Below are 17,776 nucleotides of genomic sequence, written 5' to 3' on the forward strand. Positions count from 1 at the left end.
ATCAGATTAGGATAAGGGAAGGTGATAAGTAGAAAACTGCATTTAAAACTAATGAAGTTTTGTATGAGTGGATGGTAATACCCTTTGGACTGTCAAATGCTCCAAGTACATTTATTTGGTTAATTGTTAATTCTTGTAGCATCGGTCGTACAATTCCATAATTCCGATGCATGATAATTGATTACATGAAATCTGAATGTTAACATATATAATAATAGATAAACTATTATCATATACGTTAACATTAAATGATAGATAAATCAAATATGAGTTATGGTATTTGCCACTGATCGCACCATTTCATGTTAACGAGTTAACAAAGGCTGTGATTAGCGATTCATGGTAAATCGCATTCCTTGCGATCAGTCAAGCAAACGATCTGATCTTAGTGTTTGTTAAGTGTTGTGTTATCATGAGTGGTACGTAGGGAAGAGATGTGTCTTCCCACGTGGGAAGACATATCTCTTCACTACGTACCCTCTTATTCACATATATAACATTCATACGGTGAGGAGGAAAAACAATACAGCAATCGATAAGTGTTGTGCATCCTTCCCTTCACACTGCAGCAGTTTGGATTTGATTTCAGATTATATCTTCATCTCTTCTATCCTCTTGATCAGCATAAGGAATACCTGAAACAATAATCATTAAAATTAGATTGTTGGAGTTAGAACTCTGATTTTTGATTGAAACTATATTGATCACAGAATTTGACTAAATTTAACATTAATAAATGAGATTTTAAGCCTTTTATTGGGAAATTTGTTGTGGTATATTTGGATGACATTCTTGTGTTTAGCCGGACAAAGGAAGAGCACTTGCAGCATCTTGATATGGTTTTGCAGAGATTGAATGAGGAGAAATTGATGATAAATCTCCAAAAGTGTGAATTTATGAAAGAAGAGCTAGTGTATCTTGGGTTTGTGATCTCCAAGGGTTCATTGAAGATGGATCCCACCAAAGTAGAGGCAATACTTAGTTGGCCAACTCCAAAGTCAGTAGGAGAGGTAAGAAGCTTTCATGGGCTTGCGAGTTTCTATAGAAAATTCATTAAGAATTTTAGTCATATCTGCTCACCCATCATTGACACCATTAAGGGAGACAAAAGAAAGAAATTTCAGTGGACCAATGAGGCAGAAAGGAGCTTTGAATACCTGAAAACTAGAGTGGCACAACAACCAATTCTTGCTTTACCTGAATTCAACAAGGTTTTCACTATAGAGTGAGATGCTAGTGGTTTTGCAATAAGTGCAGTGTTAAGCCAAGAAGGCAGGCTGGTGGCTTTCTTCAGTGAAAAGCTTAATGAAGCAAAGAGAAGGTATTCTTCATATGATCTAGAATTGTATGCAATGGTGCAGGCCCTTAAGAAGTGGAGACAATACCTTTTGCCCAAGGAATTCATAGTGTTCACCAACAACTATGCCTTGCAATTTCTAAACAGTCAAGATAATTTAAGTCACAGACATGTAAAGTGGGTTGAATATTTGCAGAGTTATAACTTTACTATCAAACACAAAAAAGGCCAAGCTAACAAGGTTGTTGATGCTCTAAGCCGGAGATCAATGCTGGTACATGAAATACAACTTCAGGGTGTGAAAATAGATGCATTAAAGGAGGTGTTTTCTGTTTGTAATCAGTTTAAAGATGCTTTCCATGATGAGTATGATGGAAATATTGTCATTGATGTCAAAAGCAATCAGTGGAGATTGTAGACAGTGTTGTCATTGATGTCAAGAAAGTAAGTAGACAATGTTATAGATAAGCTTATCATTAATGTCAAGAGTGGAATTATTATTATTGATGTCAAAACCATATAAGGATATATAGAAAGAATATTGACAAAGATATCATCAGTAATAAATGGAGATCATATTGACTGTGAAGGAGGTTCAGTCATAGTTATTGTCATTCAAACAGACACAAGATCCTCTACAATTAGTACTGAAGTTGATATTGAAGTACCTTGTAAGTAATACATAGCACTGAGACAAAGTTAACTAGTAATCAGCGATAGAGCAATTACAAGGAGTTTCTGTACAGCAATTCAAATTATGGACAGCACTGGTGTATTTCTTGAAGCAGTTGGACATCCGATTGGGAATATTTGAAAGGAAGGAAAGACTCCAGGAAATGTATTGTAGCGACTACAATATCACAGCAATAGCGATTCAATGAATATAAAGTTCAGATGTAGCTATTCCTAAAGATGGAATCGCAGTCAGCCAAAGTTCAAACCATAGTTTTAAAACTCGTGGACTCGCCACGGACTCGCGAGTCCATGGGAGCCACGAGTTGACTCGCCAAGGACTCGCAAGTCTTTTGCATGGACTCGCGCAACCCAGAAAAAAAGTCATGCAAGCTTTAAAATTGAGTTTAACATGTGAAAAAATTTGGTCTCTCCGTCAGGATTCATATATGGAATATAACTTAAAGTATAAGTGACATTTCCTTATATCTTTCTTCTTTCTTATACTTTAAGTATAAGTGACATTTCCATATATCTTTCTTCTTTCTTATACTTTAAGTTATATTCCATATATACTGTCAGGATGTTTGAGAGTGGTTTCGGACCTCTAGGAGTTATAATGCAAAATCTAGTTTTTGGAGGATTCTTCAATTTTCCAGACTTAGTCAAATTTCAGGATCCTTCGGCGATGCCCCTTGACCCCAACTTGGGGGTGCTGCCCCCAAACCACCATCGAAAAATATAGGGGGAAATTGCGCCGATGGAAGTAGGGAAAATTTAACCTTTGAGTCTGATTAGGCTCCATATAAAAGCATAATTAGCATTGAAGAAATCTTGGTATTATACATTTTAGAGTTGAAAGTTTGAAACTATGAGTATGTGACATGTGTAATGTTTCAATTATGGCTCTTATGTTCTCTAAATGCATTAGTTTCTTTATGTTTTTTTGTAAAACTACGGTTTATTTTTTTGCCGAGTCTTTCACGAGTCTTTCACGAGTCCAAATTTTTGGTTTGTCGAGTCCGTGGCGAGTCCGAGTTTTTCAACTATGGTTCAAACAGTAATAATTATGAGAGGGCAGCGTATGCAAGATCTGGATATCAAATAAAGACACTTCAAAATGCAGCAATGGAAGTTGGGATACTGTTTCCGTAGGAAGAATTAAATGGTGATGGAAGTAACTGTGTGCAGCAATACTAAAACTGCATTTAATAAACATTGAGTGACTATAATCTATGTTCTAAAGATTTGTTAGCAAGATAAGAATTGATGTGATTCATTTAAGTGCAGCGATTACAAATGAACAAGCACTTAAATTATTCGACTTCTGAAAGCATGGTTGAAATTGTTGAATACTGGTCAACTTTGTTAGTGCCCAGATTTGTCTATCATGATCGACTGGAGTATCTCTTCAGAGATGCCGCAGAGGGAAGGAAGATATGGAAATCAGATAGACCGTGAAAGAAGTGGAAGATGACTTATATACATTAGACACAGGAGGAGTAGCTACTGGACTTAAACGACGAGACGTTGACCTTTAATAAGATCAAACAAGATTACATGGTAGTGATAATTATTAGTTAGGCAGCGGTAAAAAAAAAAAAAAAAAAGAAGATATCACAACGTATATCTGAAATATGATACAATAGCACAAAATAAAGTTTTTGATTTAATAAAGACATCAGCAAGCAGCATTCTTACATCTACAGCGATTATGGGTATCAATTAAATGAAAAGTTAATGATTTAGTGACGCTTTAGAAAAGTGCGATGAATGTCATTTCTTCTTAATACATGTTGCGATTAAGAAAAGGATTTATATTCTATTCTTGGAAAAGTGCGATCAGGCAAAGAATAGTTAATAATCATTAAAGAATAATGAAAGATTCTTTCAAAGGGACATGACTCTTAAATGAAGTATCTTTGCAAAAAGATATGATGATTAGTGCATATATATATAGATTTGATTCAGGGGAATGTAAAAAAACGGTGAGAGATGTGTGTTAGTGTTGAATAAAAAGACATATCTGATCATATACATCAGTCAATGAAGAATAAACATTAATAGGATTATCTGCAGAATTGTAAGGAGAATATGAAGATTATGTGAAGAAATCTGATCCAAGTTTATGGGCAGATTATGAGCAGATTTTTGTGGCAGAGTTCTAGAAAAGAATATGTGCAGATTGGAGAACAGAATTTAAGAGAGTTTTGTGGCAGACTTGTGATCATTTTGAGAAGGTGATTGTAAAAATTTGAGAAGATAATTATAGCAGATTGTTGAAGACATTATAACAGTTTGAAGAAGGAAATTAGATGTCCATCATCCGTTGTTATAGCAACATTGTACAGGTGGAAAATCAATTTGATGTGAAGTGGGTTGGTGCTCACAAATTTCAGAAGTTGGTGTTGGTGCTTCCAGTGGGTTGGTGCTCACAAACAAACTTAGGGCTTGGTGCCTATGAACATTGTAAAAGAAGATATTCATATAAAAGCATTGATTTACCGTGGTTTTCTCCTGCAAGGGTTTCCAAGTATATATCTTGTGTTCTACTTGTGTTCACATTAGATAGATTACATATTAATATTGGTATGCAATGAATATGATAATGAGATAAGCTATATACTTGTGATTGAAGTTGAAAAAGTATAAATTGGTGAAAATTGTTGTTATACTGATTCACTCCCCCCCCCCTCTCAGTATAACCGTGTGCTCTTCAGTGTATTCTGATTTTTTGTTGCAAGATGGTTTGTTATTTAAAGGAGCTCAGTTATGTATACCAAGGTTCTCTATGAGACAAAATTTGAAAAAGGAGAAACATTGTAGAAGTCTTGGAGGGCATTTTGGAGTTGACAAAACATTGGATCAGGTAAGAAGGTTCTACTTTTGGCCAAAAATGCAAGTAGATGTCAGAAAGTTTGTTCAAAGTTGTACAATCTGCCAAAGAGCCAAGGGTTCTGCTTCTAATGCAGGACTGTATCAGCCCTTACCAATTCCTAACAGGCCATGGGAGAGTCTAAGCATGGACTTGTTGACGTGTATTTTGTACACAATCATACACAGAATAAAATACCGACAGGCATCTTATCCTCTCTTGAGAAAATAGTCTCTAACTGCTGAAGATCTGCAAAAAGGATCAGTTAGATGGACTCCAAGGTTCTTTTAGTGGGGTCTCCACGTGTGGACAAGCTTTTAGTGGTATGATGTGATTTGCTGTTTCCTTCAAGGCTTCTTACGGATTCAATAGTTCGAAGGTTTCACTAATCTAAAAGGAACTTTCAAAAAAAAATGGAAAAAGATAGGGCTTAAGAGGTCTAATCTAGCCTAACCCTATGAACGACTTAGCATGGATGAGATTTGGCAAGACTCAACCAATTTCAATTTCGCCATAAGACAACAACTCAACTGAAATTAGTGCGATCTTCTAAGGTAATAATGATGTTCAATGCATCAAAGACCAAGGACACTACTACGAAGGTACATGTCCTAGATACGAAAATGCTTGAAGGTTAAGGACTCAAGGTGTTTTCCAGTCGACCACACAAGGCGTTCCTACAATCAGCAAGAAGCTAGTGGTTTGGATTGCGAGTCCTACCAAATATCAAATCTCACACTTAGTCTTTCTAATTAACAAACTACTTTGATTGAGCGTGATTCAAGTACATCCAACAACCATGAAGATAACTCAAGAAACTTGCAACAAAACACCATAACTTCAATATTTTATTGATTTCCAAGTCATCATATACAACAATTGCTTGAACTTCTCTCTTCAAGACTCAATCTTGCTACAAAATAAAAATTGCTTACAATTCTAATCTCTCTATTTCACTCTTAACTCTATTCTCTATTAACTGACTATTACAAATGAAATGAAAATGGGGGTATAAATAGCATCCCCAATTACAATGAAAGGTCCAGATTGAAAGTAAATCAACGGACAAGATCATGACACCTAAACCCTAATTAGGGTTTGTTACAAATAACCTCCTTTTTACTGAACAATATTAAATACATAGCCAAATATTAAATTTGGCACAAAAATCTAGGAGGTATCAACCAATGAGAAATAAGATGTCATGTCATCTGTAACAACCTTTCATCTAGAATCTTATTCCCTTTCCAATTTTCCTTCTTAGCATATGCAATGAATTTTGTCACAATTCCTTTGATTTCTGTGATTGGAATCTCGGGAAGATTCTTGATACTCTCTTCTAAGTGGATAACCTGATCAAATGCATCTAGAAGAGCTGTGTCCCAAGTAGGTTCAAGTTCCTTTGTTCTATCAATCAGGAGCATGGTGGCATACATTTGATCATACTGCTCATCTGTAACATCTGCGTCCTTGCGAAAGATGATAGTGATTCTATCCTCAAACTCTTGTAAATCCACATCTGTCTCGACCTCGATCCTCCTGCCAAGAATGGTACGAAGTACCTCAAATACTCTGTCCTGGATCGGATTGATCACCTCCTCAACTTGACCACATCTAACACTGATGTCCTCAAAGAGAACACTCTTTATATGGAGTAAGGTTGACCACTGAAACAAACTGTGAGAATCACCTTCTAAGATCCTCTCTTGTGCTAAAATTCTTCTAGATGTATGTCTTATAACTTTCAAGACAGGGATGACAACGTCCTTGGTATGGGCAAATGCAGCTACTGTTGCCATCAATCTGTGGATTATCTCAAGAACTTGGATAGCCTGATGGGTGATCTTCGACATCCTTGTAATAAACTCAATGGCCACCGTGTGAGATCTATCCATCCAATTACATGTACGCTGAACCATATTCCTGAATCTTTCTGCTTCATTGATTGATTGAAGGGGCAATGCCTGCAATGGTGATCTAACTGGATCCTGACGTCCCAAAGGTTCATTGATGTGACTGAAATATGTTCTCCATGCACCGACCTCTCTCTCAAGCTTTCTATTCTTTTCTACTTCTTCTCTAAACTTATCCTTTAATGCCTCAAATGTGTCGGTGGCATCATCTAAAGTCTGCTCTGCTGTGGATGGTCCTAACTCAATAGTCTGTATATGATAGTCTTCTGCTAGGATCTCACCCTCATATTTGTCTGCTGCCGGTGTAGCTATCTGCAGTTTTCTAGATCCAGTCTCATCTCGAATCATCTTGGACATCTTTGTAGCCTTCTTCTTCTCTGTTGTCATATGTGAGCGTCCAACAAGGCTCTCTAGATCGATTGCACTGTCCTCGTCCTCAATTACGATCACCTTAGTCAATCTTTCCTTCAACCAATCTGGGATATTTGATCTTGTCTCTTGAACTTGAATTTCTTTGTGTACTACTTCTTCTTGTCTGGGAGGAGATGTTACTTCATTATCATTATCTAAATCATAGTCTTGGAGAGATCCATCGGATGAAACATGCTGTGCCTGTTCTTCCTCCTGTCTGTCATTCTGTACCATCGATTCCATGGATTCTTCCACTCGAACTGTTCTATCTTCTGGCCTGGAAGAAGTACCTGGTGTTTGGTCTTTGTTAGCACCTTGCTTTTTCTTGGAAGGCTCTTTCTTTTCTGATCTTTCCTTTCTCTTTGAACCTCTCGGATGGAGATTGCTCTCACTGGCACATCGAAGGTTACCTTCACCTGAATTCCTAGGATTAGGATTGCCTTCACTAACACTGGCTCCACCTTCGGCTGGCTTTTCTTCCAAAGTAAAAGACATGGCTATGCCTTGTTCTCTCAACTTCTGATGTTGAATGTCTACCCATCTGCGAGTACAAGACAAGACTGGTGCCATCAAATCATCTAAATCCACGGCTTCGGGCTCATTCCAATTCAAACTTATTGCTTTGCTCTCTCTATCATATGAAGATTGGATGTGCCTGCCGTTGTCCTGAGCTTGGTCGGCTACTCTGTAAATCTTACATTTCCTGATGAAATCCAAAGGCAATCTAGAATGTATCTTGCGTTTTACTTCAAGATCATCTAGGAGATTCATCATAAAATCTTCAATTTGGTACTCATGTCTAAATCTTCTACCGACTGTCTCCTCTAAATGTCCATGAGGATCAAAACTATTCCTCCAAGCAAAAGATGAAAAAGGATACAAGGCTAACTCCCTCTCTGCGTCATCCATGGCTGAGACATTGGGACATACCTCAACTGAATTACCCAAAATAATAGGTACCTGAACTCCATTCTGATGTCTGTGTCTGAATGCCTTCACATATGCTGCCAACTGCCTTGTTACTTCAAGTAACACAATTCTATCTGTCGGGTACCTCGGCAACATGTATGGAGGTAAAGGACATCCATACACTCTAATGTAAGTGAACTTGGGAAACTGAATGAACCAAGCACCGTACCTCTTGATTAACTCCTGGGCATCCTGAGATAATCTGTTGTGAATCCCTCCTTGCAACGTCCTGGTGATGTTCATCGTGAAAGTATCATTGATTAACTTGTAGTTCTTCCCTGGTGGATGATGCAAGTAGGTATAGGATTCACAAACTCTGACCTCGCCGGGTCCTCTTCCAATCACTCCTCTGTGAGGTAGTCCTGCGTACTCGACGCTCCTTATTAAGGCATAGATGACGTATGAACTCATGTGGAAGGACTTAGTAGCCCTGAGTCTTCTCAATTGTACGTCTAAGCAATGGCTAATTATCCTAGCCCAATGTATTGTACCCTTTCCTTGAACAATCACCTGGATGAAATAAAACATCCATTTCTCAAAATAGAAGGCATGAGGTGCTCCTGTAACTCTGTTGAGCATGGTAATCAAATCTCTGTACTCCTCTTGGAAATCGATCCGGTGTGGTGTGTTCGGTACTTTGCTCAGACGGGGACGACTCTTAAGTAGCCAGTTCTTGTTGATTATGCTTAGGCAAGCATCTGGATCATCATCGTACACTGATCTGGCTCCTTCAATGCTCTTGTATATCATGTCCCTGTGCTCTGGAAGATGGAAGGCTTCACTTATGGCCTCCTTTGAAAGGTACGCCAAAGTGTTTCCCTCATTGGACACAATTGTCCTGGACTGTGGATTGTAATGACGGGCACACTCGATCATCGACTCGTGGCACTGAATAGCTGGAGGAAAACCGGCCGCCTTAATGATGCCACTCTCTATTATTCTCCGGGCGACAGGTGATGGCTTGCCGATGTAAGGGACCTCTCGGAACTTCTTCGTGCTAAAGTTTCCCAAGTTTGTATCTCCAATGTTGCTCCACTTGGACACGATCTTGGTCTCCACCTCTTCAGTCTTCTGATCTTCTTTCATGAGAGCCGAGCGACTGGTGGATGCTCCCGCCTTTGGGGTCGCCATACCTACACAACATTTCATTATAAGAAATAGATTTTTGAAATAAATAACGTAGATAAGAGAGATAGATTTTAGGAAACCTCATGATAAGTCCCTAGAGTTATCATTTCCTAAAATACAACGATTGAGCTAAGAGATTTAAAATTCAAAATTTGAAATATGACGATGAATGAATAAAACAATAATAATTAAATCGCCATACCTCGATAGAGAGCTAACTCTAGAATGCAAAAACAAAATTTGCCTAGGCAAAATTGAGATATAAAGATAGTCTTCAATATGATCCCCTCAAATTTGATTTCGCCACCTCTGGAGAGAATGTGATCTTCAATTTCGCACAAATAAAACACCAAGTCCTTAGCAAATTCGCCTTAGGCGTGGTCTTGGATGGATCTTCAAATTCGCTCTACCTTTGATCTTCAATGCGATTCGCACCTCTTCCAACACACTTCGCACGCCTCACACCACTTTGAGAATGTCTACGCCACCATGGTTTGAAGTCGCACCACCTTTGGAATGTCTTCGCCACCTTGGATAAATGAAACTCGCACTATATTCGCCTCTTGTCAATTCGCATAAAGGAAGGTAAAAATAATGATGTAGAAAATGATAATTCTACCCCCTTATATAGCGCTTGCATCCTTTACCCCTTAGGCCGACTTAATAAAAACAAAACCACTTTTTAAATGATTTGCAATGAAATAACAAGGCCGACCTCCATATATGAGCGCTCAAATCGATTTTTTTTTATTAATTAATTAATTAATTACTAATGCCTTGCGTTTTTTAATTGCAAATTTCAATTTTTAAATAAGGCAAAAATAATTAATAAATGTTAACGCCACATTAAATGCCAATAAAAATGGATTTTTTAAATTTTAAATTGATTTAGCATTTAAAGTAAATTCGAATTGTTTAATTTGGCGCCAAAAAATATGTAAATAGAGGGACGTACCTCATCGCTCTGGTCCCTTGATGAGGGACAGGAGCGATTTACCATCTTTGGCATGATTCTTGCGTTTTCGACGTTTAATTCCTTCATTTCCACGTCCCAAATCGATCATCTGGTGGTCTTTCGAACTTGAATTTCTTCCTTGTGCGAGCAAGTGCATCCTATGACCATTATCGCCCTGGTCCCTTGGAGAGGGATAGGAGCGATCTCCATGTTTTTATGTTCATCTTGTATCTTTGACCTTCGAAAAATCATTGCTTGTGTCCTTTGCGCTCATTCCCATTCGCTTCATTATGTGTTTGGACGTATTTAAAGGGACCATCGCCCTTGTCCCTTGGAGAGGGACAGGAGCGATCCATGTTTTCTCCTTGACCTTGGCAACTTCACACTTCGATCTCCTTTGCAATGTCCTCCAAATGTCGTCCTTCGCATTTCCTATCCTCATGTCGCCTTGATCTTTGAAGGAACGTGAGTGTTTTTAATGATATCGCCCTAGTCCTTGTCCAAAGGACAGAAGCGATGGGAGACTTTTACCTCGATTAGCAATGTTTGGACGTTAAAAACTCTTGCAAATTGTCTTCAAACGATGCCTTGGACCATATGCTATCTTAAGACGTCTTGACTTAGCTTGATCTTGAAGCAAAACAAGGAATCCAAAGCAAATCGCTCTGGTCCCTTGGAGAGGGACAGGAGCGATCTAGTCTCCATGCTCAAAATGATGATCATTTTACGTTCAAAACTCTTGTTTATCATCTTTTTACCATACCATGGACCTTCCAAAACATTGCAATGTCTTGTCCTTACGTAAATTTTGCATGGATTAATCTAATATATCAATATCGCTCTAGTCCCTTCCTGAGGGACAGGAGCGAAGTTCATCATAACATGCTTGTTCTTGTTTGTACCAACTTGCAATTATCTTCATTGCGTGGAATGATGTCCTTTCGACCCTCTTGGTAACTTGAAACTTGTTTGGCTTTTGAAATTTACGCCATTATGTAGATATCGCTCTGGTCCCTTGGAGAGGGACAGGAGCGATCTAGGTCTTTAGAGTGCAAATCCTTCCATGTGATGACCTTTGCAACGTTTCGCTTGATGGAAATGCCTTGAAATGTCCTCGCCACCCTTCGTCCTAACTTGGATCGGCCTTGAACCTTGGAGGGACGCATCATCACCCTTGTATCGCCCTGGTCCCTTGGAGAGGGACAGGAGCGATCCTTCCTTTGTGGCCTTCATCTTACTTTGCCAGGTTCCAAGTTTATATTCAACGGAGTCGTCCTTCTTCACTCTATCCGCCCATGCCTTGACATTGTTTGTAATTTTGCAACAAAGGCAATTATATCAAAAATCGCTCTGGTCCCTGGGAGAGGGACAGGAGCGAACTAGGCATTTAGCACTGGTATGGACGTCCAAAGAATCTTCAAATTATATTCAATGTGCTCATCTCATGTTCTCCTTAGTTTTTGAACGTAAACTTGCCTCGACCCTTGTCTGGATTTTGCAAAATGAAGGAAATCGCTCTGGTCCCTGGGAGAGGGACGAGAGCTACAAGGTACCTCGCCCTGGTCCCTTGGAGAGGGACAGGAGCGATTTAGTCAATATAGGTCATTTTCCTTCGTTTTTTGCATCTCAAATTATATTCATTTGGCAAAGTATCTTCCTTCGGACGTCCTCAAATCATTAAGTTTTCAAAATCTTGCAAGGACAAGGCGAAATTTGAATCGTAGCTCCGGTCCTTCACTGAGGGACAGGAGCGATTTTCCTCCTGGAGGCCTTTCCGCGCTCATGAAAATCTTCAATTTATATTCAAATGAAAGATCTTGTCGTTCTCTATCATTTCAAACGTAAAATTTGTCTGGACTCTGTAAGGACGATGAGATATTTGAAATTGAGCTTCCGTCCTTCACTGAGGGACAGGAGCGATTTTGCTCCTACAGGCCAAAATAACAAGATTTTTCACATTTTAACACTTCACGAGGCAAAAACAAATCAATTCCGATGCCGAGGATCAAACTTCAAAAAAGTCAAAATTTGGTCAAAATATTCAGTCAGACAAAAATTCATATTGACGGTCAACACTTAGACAAGTTTAAGCTCTGCATGAACATTCCAATTGAAAAATAGACCATTTTGGCGAAATCATTGCATTCAAAATTTGCATTCTAGAAAAGAAAGCTCAAAAGCTCTCAAAAATGACTGGATTTTGGCTTGAAAAGGCAAGATTTAAAACCCTAAGGCTTAGCCCTAAATCCAGACAACTAACGGACTAACAAAACCCTAAAAACGAAAGCGAAAACAAGCGAAAAACAAGCAAAAAGAGGGGGTCCCCATTTGCGATGGGGCGATGTGTGAAATGGTCACAACAGGACTTTGTATTAGGTTTGCCAAGAACTCAAAGGGGATATGATAGTGTATTTGTTAAATGTGTTAAATCTTTTAAATCAGACCCTATGTGACATGTGAAGGCTATTGGTGAAGAGTTTTGGTGTTTGGAGATTGGATTTCTTATAGATGCTTTAGAAAAATAGCCTAATTGGCCTTGTTTTTTGGTGTAGCAGACCTAATTTGGTGAACTTGGTCCAAAACAACCCTAGGCACAAATGAGATATGTTAAATTTAAGCCTAATGGGTGTCTGAAAAGGTGCTGATCTTGTTGAGAAATGGACTTCTCTAAAAGATATGCTTGAAGAACTAGGTTTGGAGACCTAGAAGTGGAAAACAAGGGATTGAGAGAAATCAACCATTGTTGGGCTTTGAGACTTGAAGAGGTGTTTGAATTGTGTTGAGTAATCTGTTCACTCCCTGCTCTGCATCATCCTGGTCTGAAATCCATGAATGAGCTTTAGGATTGTAAATTAAGGGCAAGATTGTGAGGAATACAAAATGTTGTAAATGTTGTCAAGGAAAGTTGTCGAGAAGCTGAAAAATTGAAATGTTACGTGTGGAAAAAAAGGTGAAAAGTTCTAAGGATGTGATACCTAGACAAGGAAAATTCCTTGTCAAAGTCAGATTTTCCAAACTTGACAGGAAAGGGAAATCAAGAGAATTTTGTGAAAACCCTTGACAATGTTGTAATTTTTAAATGCAATCCTTGTTTGGAGTAAGGAATTCCTAAATGCAAAATTAATTCCTTACTGAATTGTTGAAATTCACAAAATTTGTTTCAAATTCTAAGGTGAAGTGTGGAATTCTAAATTTAAAAATGCAATCCTAAGTCTTAATAGGGAATTCCAAAATTAAAATACAAAATCCACATCTCAAACATGGATTTGTATTCAAAATTAATTTTCCCTTAGCCAGTTCATGGATTTCCTTAGAAAATTCTTCACAACATTCATTTGTTCATGCACAACCTTGTTTAGCGCTCACCATTCCTTGATCACCCTTTAGTAGTGCCTGGAATTCCTTGACCACATTGGTTTAGCGCTCACAATTCCAGGACAACCTTGCTCTAGCACCTAGGTGGTTCAGACTCCCATGCTCCAGTGCTCAACTGTCCAAGACAAACCCTTAAGTGCGCTCACTTATCCATAAGGCACTTGAAAATGCGCTCCCCTTTGTCCTTGTGCACATGCTAATACTGCTAAGGAGGTATTAAAGTGATAGGTCGACTGGCATTGAGGGAATTTAAAACAAAAACAAATGGTTTTATGTTTAGCTGACTTGATTAGGTGAATCAAATCAATTCAAAATGCAAACATGTTTACCTAGGTCATCCTAATTGGGACGTGAAGCATCTTGAATTGGAGTGAAAATATATAAGGATTCAAGAATGCTATTTCCTCATTCATTCAAAACAATTCACTTCGTTGTAAAGGAAAATTTAGACCATATTTGAAAGTGAATTTGAGCAACCTAGGGCTCTAAATTACATCAGACCTGGAGCAAATTTTTACAGTAGGTTGAAGCAATTCTTAATACCATAAACTAGGTTGGAGGTGCGAGTTCTAGACCAGGCACATAGGAGCGAGTTTTCCAGCAAAGGAGAAATGAAATACCTTGATTTGGAGCGAATTTCATCAGCATATTAATCAGATTTCAGACCTGCATCATCATCTTCAAGTGCAATTTGAATATTGAAAAGAGGAATAGTTGCACATTTGAGAAGAGTAAAAGTGAACTGAGAACCACTTAAGTGCAGATTTGGAGCGAGTACCTATCAAAATCAGAATTCATATCAGATTTCCTTACATTTTTATATTTTAGATAAGGTGGTGGAGGATTGTATAAATTTAATTGACAACCATCATGAGAAAATCCTTCTACGTGTGCAAGAATTTGTTAAAGCTTCCATGCTATTATCATAACTATTTCTTGCATTTTACTTGAAATTCTTTGAAATCGGTTTAGCATCTTTTGATTTTGTAACTTAAGGTGTTTTATTTTCAGGTAAATGTCGGGTGCTAGAGCCGGAGGTAAATGAAGTATGATTACAAAGGAATCCTTCCGGAATCAAAGATCGTCTCAAAATGGAAGAAGATTGAACTTTGGAGACACCAACCTTGGACATGTTGACATGGAAGAATTCAAAGAACGAATGCTTGGGTACAATCTGTCCAAGATGGCCAAGAGAATGGTGAGGAATGGAATTGTGCAAGCTGTTGGTTTCCCCAGGCTGCAAAACAATGTGCGAAGTTAATGGTGGGTATGCAAGGCATTATGATCCCAAAGAAAGACAAGTGATGGCTCTTGATGGTAGAGTGTTGGCTTATTTGACAAACGAGGCCATTGTGGAGGCTTTCAATATTCCAAGATACAATTCCACAATCTACAAGATGGAGGAAGTTTTGAGGATATACAATAATGGACTTGATTCTTGTGCGGAGATCTTTAACAATACATGGATGCTGAAACCAAGAAAGAATCATTCCAAATTACCAAAGAGCCTTGTTAGGTCTAACTTCAAAGAGGAATATGGAGATCTTGTCACCTTGTCGAACCAAGTAATAGGATGCCCTCAGGCTTCTATCCTTGAGCCATGGATGTTATACTTTATCCAAGAGATAGTAACCAAGGTGAAGATGATCAATTGGGCCAAGCTAATCAGTGTTAACCTAGATGAACAATTGGGGAACTTGTAATGTTCCCAATCATTCTACATGAGTTCATACACGGTCTACATGTTGGCGAGAACTTATAGGGGATTGACATGTAAGGGAACAATTGGGAACAAAGAGAGACAATTTAAAGTGTATGAATGCTACCCTAAATTGCACCTTCACAATGTCACACACTTCAGCAGGGTAAATGATGCGTTATCAATGTATATTGTCTACTTTACAACAAGGCATTCATAAGAGGTTATCACAAGAAGCTAAGGAGTTAGTGAAGAGGTATGGTTCGTGGTTTATTTGGTTTCCAAAGTTCACCTACATTAGAGTGCAAGGATTTTCATCTTCTCCTTATCGGCTTCCAAGATTCCCAATTGACAAGATGATATTGCTAGAGGTTACAAGACAATTGTCCACATATGATAAGATACAAAAGAAAAAGCGCAAGGCCGAGATAGCTTTTCTAGTCACCCTTGGGAACTCAATAGAGACATGTCCTTCACATCAAGCAGTCAAACTATCTGAAGAGGAGTTACAATTTTATTCTCTTGTGACCTATGCATCAAGATCAAACTTTGATACTTATCACAAGATTAGAAGGGCATTTGGAAGGAAATATGGACACAAGGTACACCTAAAATATTATTGGGCCATAATGTTATGGATGACTTTGAAATCAAGAAGAGAATATGTTATAGGCTTTCAATGTAGATGGTTAGAATTTGTTAGTTATTCCTTGTTCCAAATCAAGTTGAGGATGATGGGAATTGTGTTCAACGCAGAGAAACGGGACTCGCCCGGACTCGCCTAGACTCGGAGAGTCCGAGTACGAGTCATGCTCGGCGAGTCCTAGGGACTCGAACTCGGACTCGTCCGAGTCTAGGGAGTAAACTCGCCAGACTCGCCGAGTTGGCGAGTTTGGCTCAAAATCTCCAGACTCGGCGAGTCCTAAGCCCCAGACTCGGCGAGTCCTAAGCCCCAGACTCGGCTACTGGCTGGGTTAATAAAATGACAAAAAAAAAACATTTTAAAAAGTTTTTTTTAAAAGTAATAAGTTTTTTTGGAAGGGTTAGGAGCGAAATTTGACATTTTGGTCTCTCCGTCAAGATTATTTTATGGAATATAACATTTAAGTATAAGAAAGAAGAAAGATATACTTTAAGTTATATTCCATATATACTGTCAGGATGTTTGAGAGTGGTTTCGGGCCTCCAGGAGTTATATTGCAAAATCTAGTTTTTGGAGGATTCTTCAGTTTTCCAGACTTAGTCAAATTTCAAGATCAGGACATTCCAGACTTAGCCAAATTTCAGGGCATTTGAAGATTAGGTTGACATTCCAGACTTTATCACTCACCAACTTGACCTAGCTCGGACCTTCAAGAATGATACTCACTCACCAAGCAAGACCCAATTAGCAACAAGAGCAAAACCAGGCCCTAAGGAAGACTCTCAAAGAAACCCTAATTCAGACTTGTAATAAGTTTTTTGGCCTCGCGGGGCGCTGCCCCTCGACCTCGCCCTGTATCGCGACAGGGAGTGTGCAAGGGGTGCTGCCCCTTGACCCCACCTTGGGGGCGCTGCCCCCAAACCCCCGTCGAAAAATATGGGGGAAACTGCGTCGATAGAAGTAGAGAAAATTTAACCTCCGAGTCTGACACTGATTGGATCGACCAGGTAGATATAGAGGTTGAGACTGTAGCCATGGCAGAGGAGGAGCGGAGAGCACAAGCACAGACAGGAGATTCAGAGGCAAATAGTGACGCGAATGTTCCTGATGTTGGTGAGCATGGCATGGTGTCACGGGGAGCGGCTATGGCAGTCGAATCATCCAGGACCTACCTTAGATGCCTTCGCAGGGTGCCGGGGCCGGAGGGTGCAGGCTCCTCTGAGCCATAGACTTGTAGTTGTATTTACCTTTGGTATTTGTATGAAACATTTGATGATGATAATATGATGACATGGATTTTTTATTCCATGAGTTTTGTAATATTGTATACATTTGACAATATTTATATATCTATGTTTGTTATTTTCTTCAGCTACAATTTGCGTTTATGCTTATGTGATTGATGTATACTTGTGTATGTAATCAAATGAGCCGAGTTTGATGATGTTATTGTGTCTTTTAGGTGTATTCAATAAAGGGTGTCTGAAACAAGTTTTAAATATTTAAAAATCTCTAAATTTCTTGAGTTTTTCACTATCCCGAGTCCAGCCGATTTTGGAGCCAAGTCTGACGCCGAGTCCTGAGTCCGAGTCCGAGTCGGCCTTGCCGAGTCCGAGCCGAGTCCGAGTCCCGTTTCTTTGGTTCAACGTCATTTTGAAGAAGAAAAGGGTAAGCCTCTTCCTGCCCCCAATTGGTCCAAGGTGGAGGTAGCAGACTTGAATGTATTGATGAGATCAGTCATGACATATACACAAAGATGGATGGATCACCAAGTTAATAGGTTGAAAGAAATGAATATCCCTCTAACCTATGACGTGATGGATGACTTGGAATAACAAT

The 17,776-nt window shown here is 38.9% G+C and overlaps 1 protein-coding gene across 5 annotated transcripts in view; it reads left to right on the plus strand.

Annotated features, from left to right (window-relative positions):
* LOC131064371 (pentatricopeptide repeat-containing protein At1g10910, chloroplastic) overlaps positions 1-17,776 on the plus strand; it is a 251,626-nt gene that overhangs the window by 220,256 nt on the left and 13,594 nt on the right. The window lies entirely within an intron of this gene.

Source organism: Cryptomeria japonica, chromosome 1 (assembly GCF_030272615.1).
Source record: "Cryptomeria japonica chromosome 1, Sugi_1.0, whole genome shotgun sequence".
Lineage (NCBI taxonomy): Eukaryota > Viridiplantae > Streptophyta > Pinopsida > Cupressales > Cupressaceae > Cryptomeria > Cryptomeria japonica.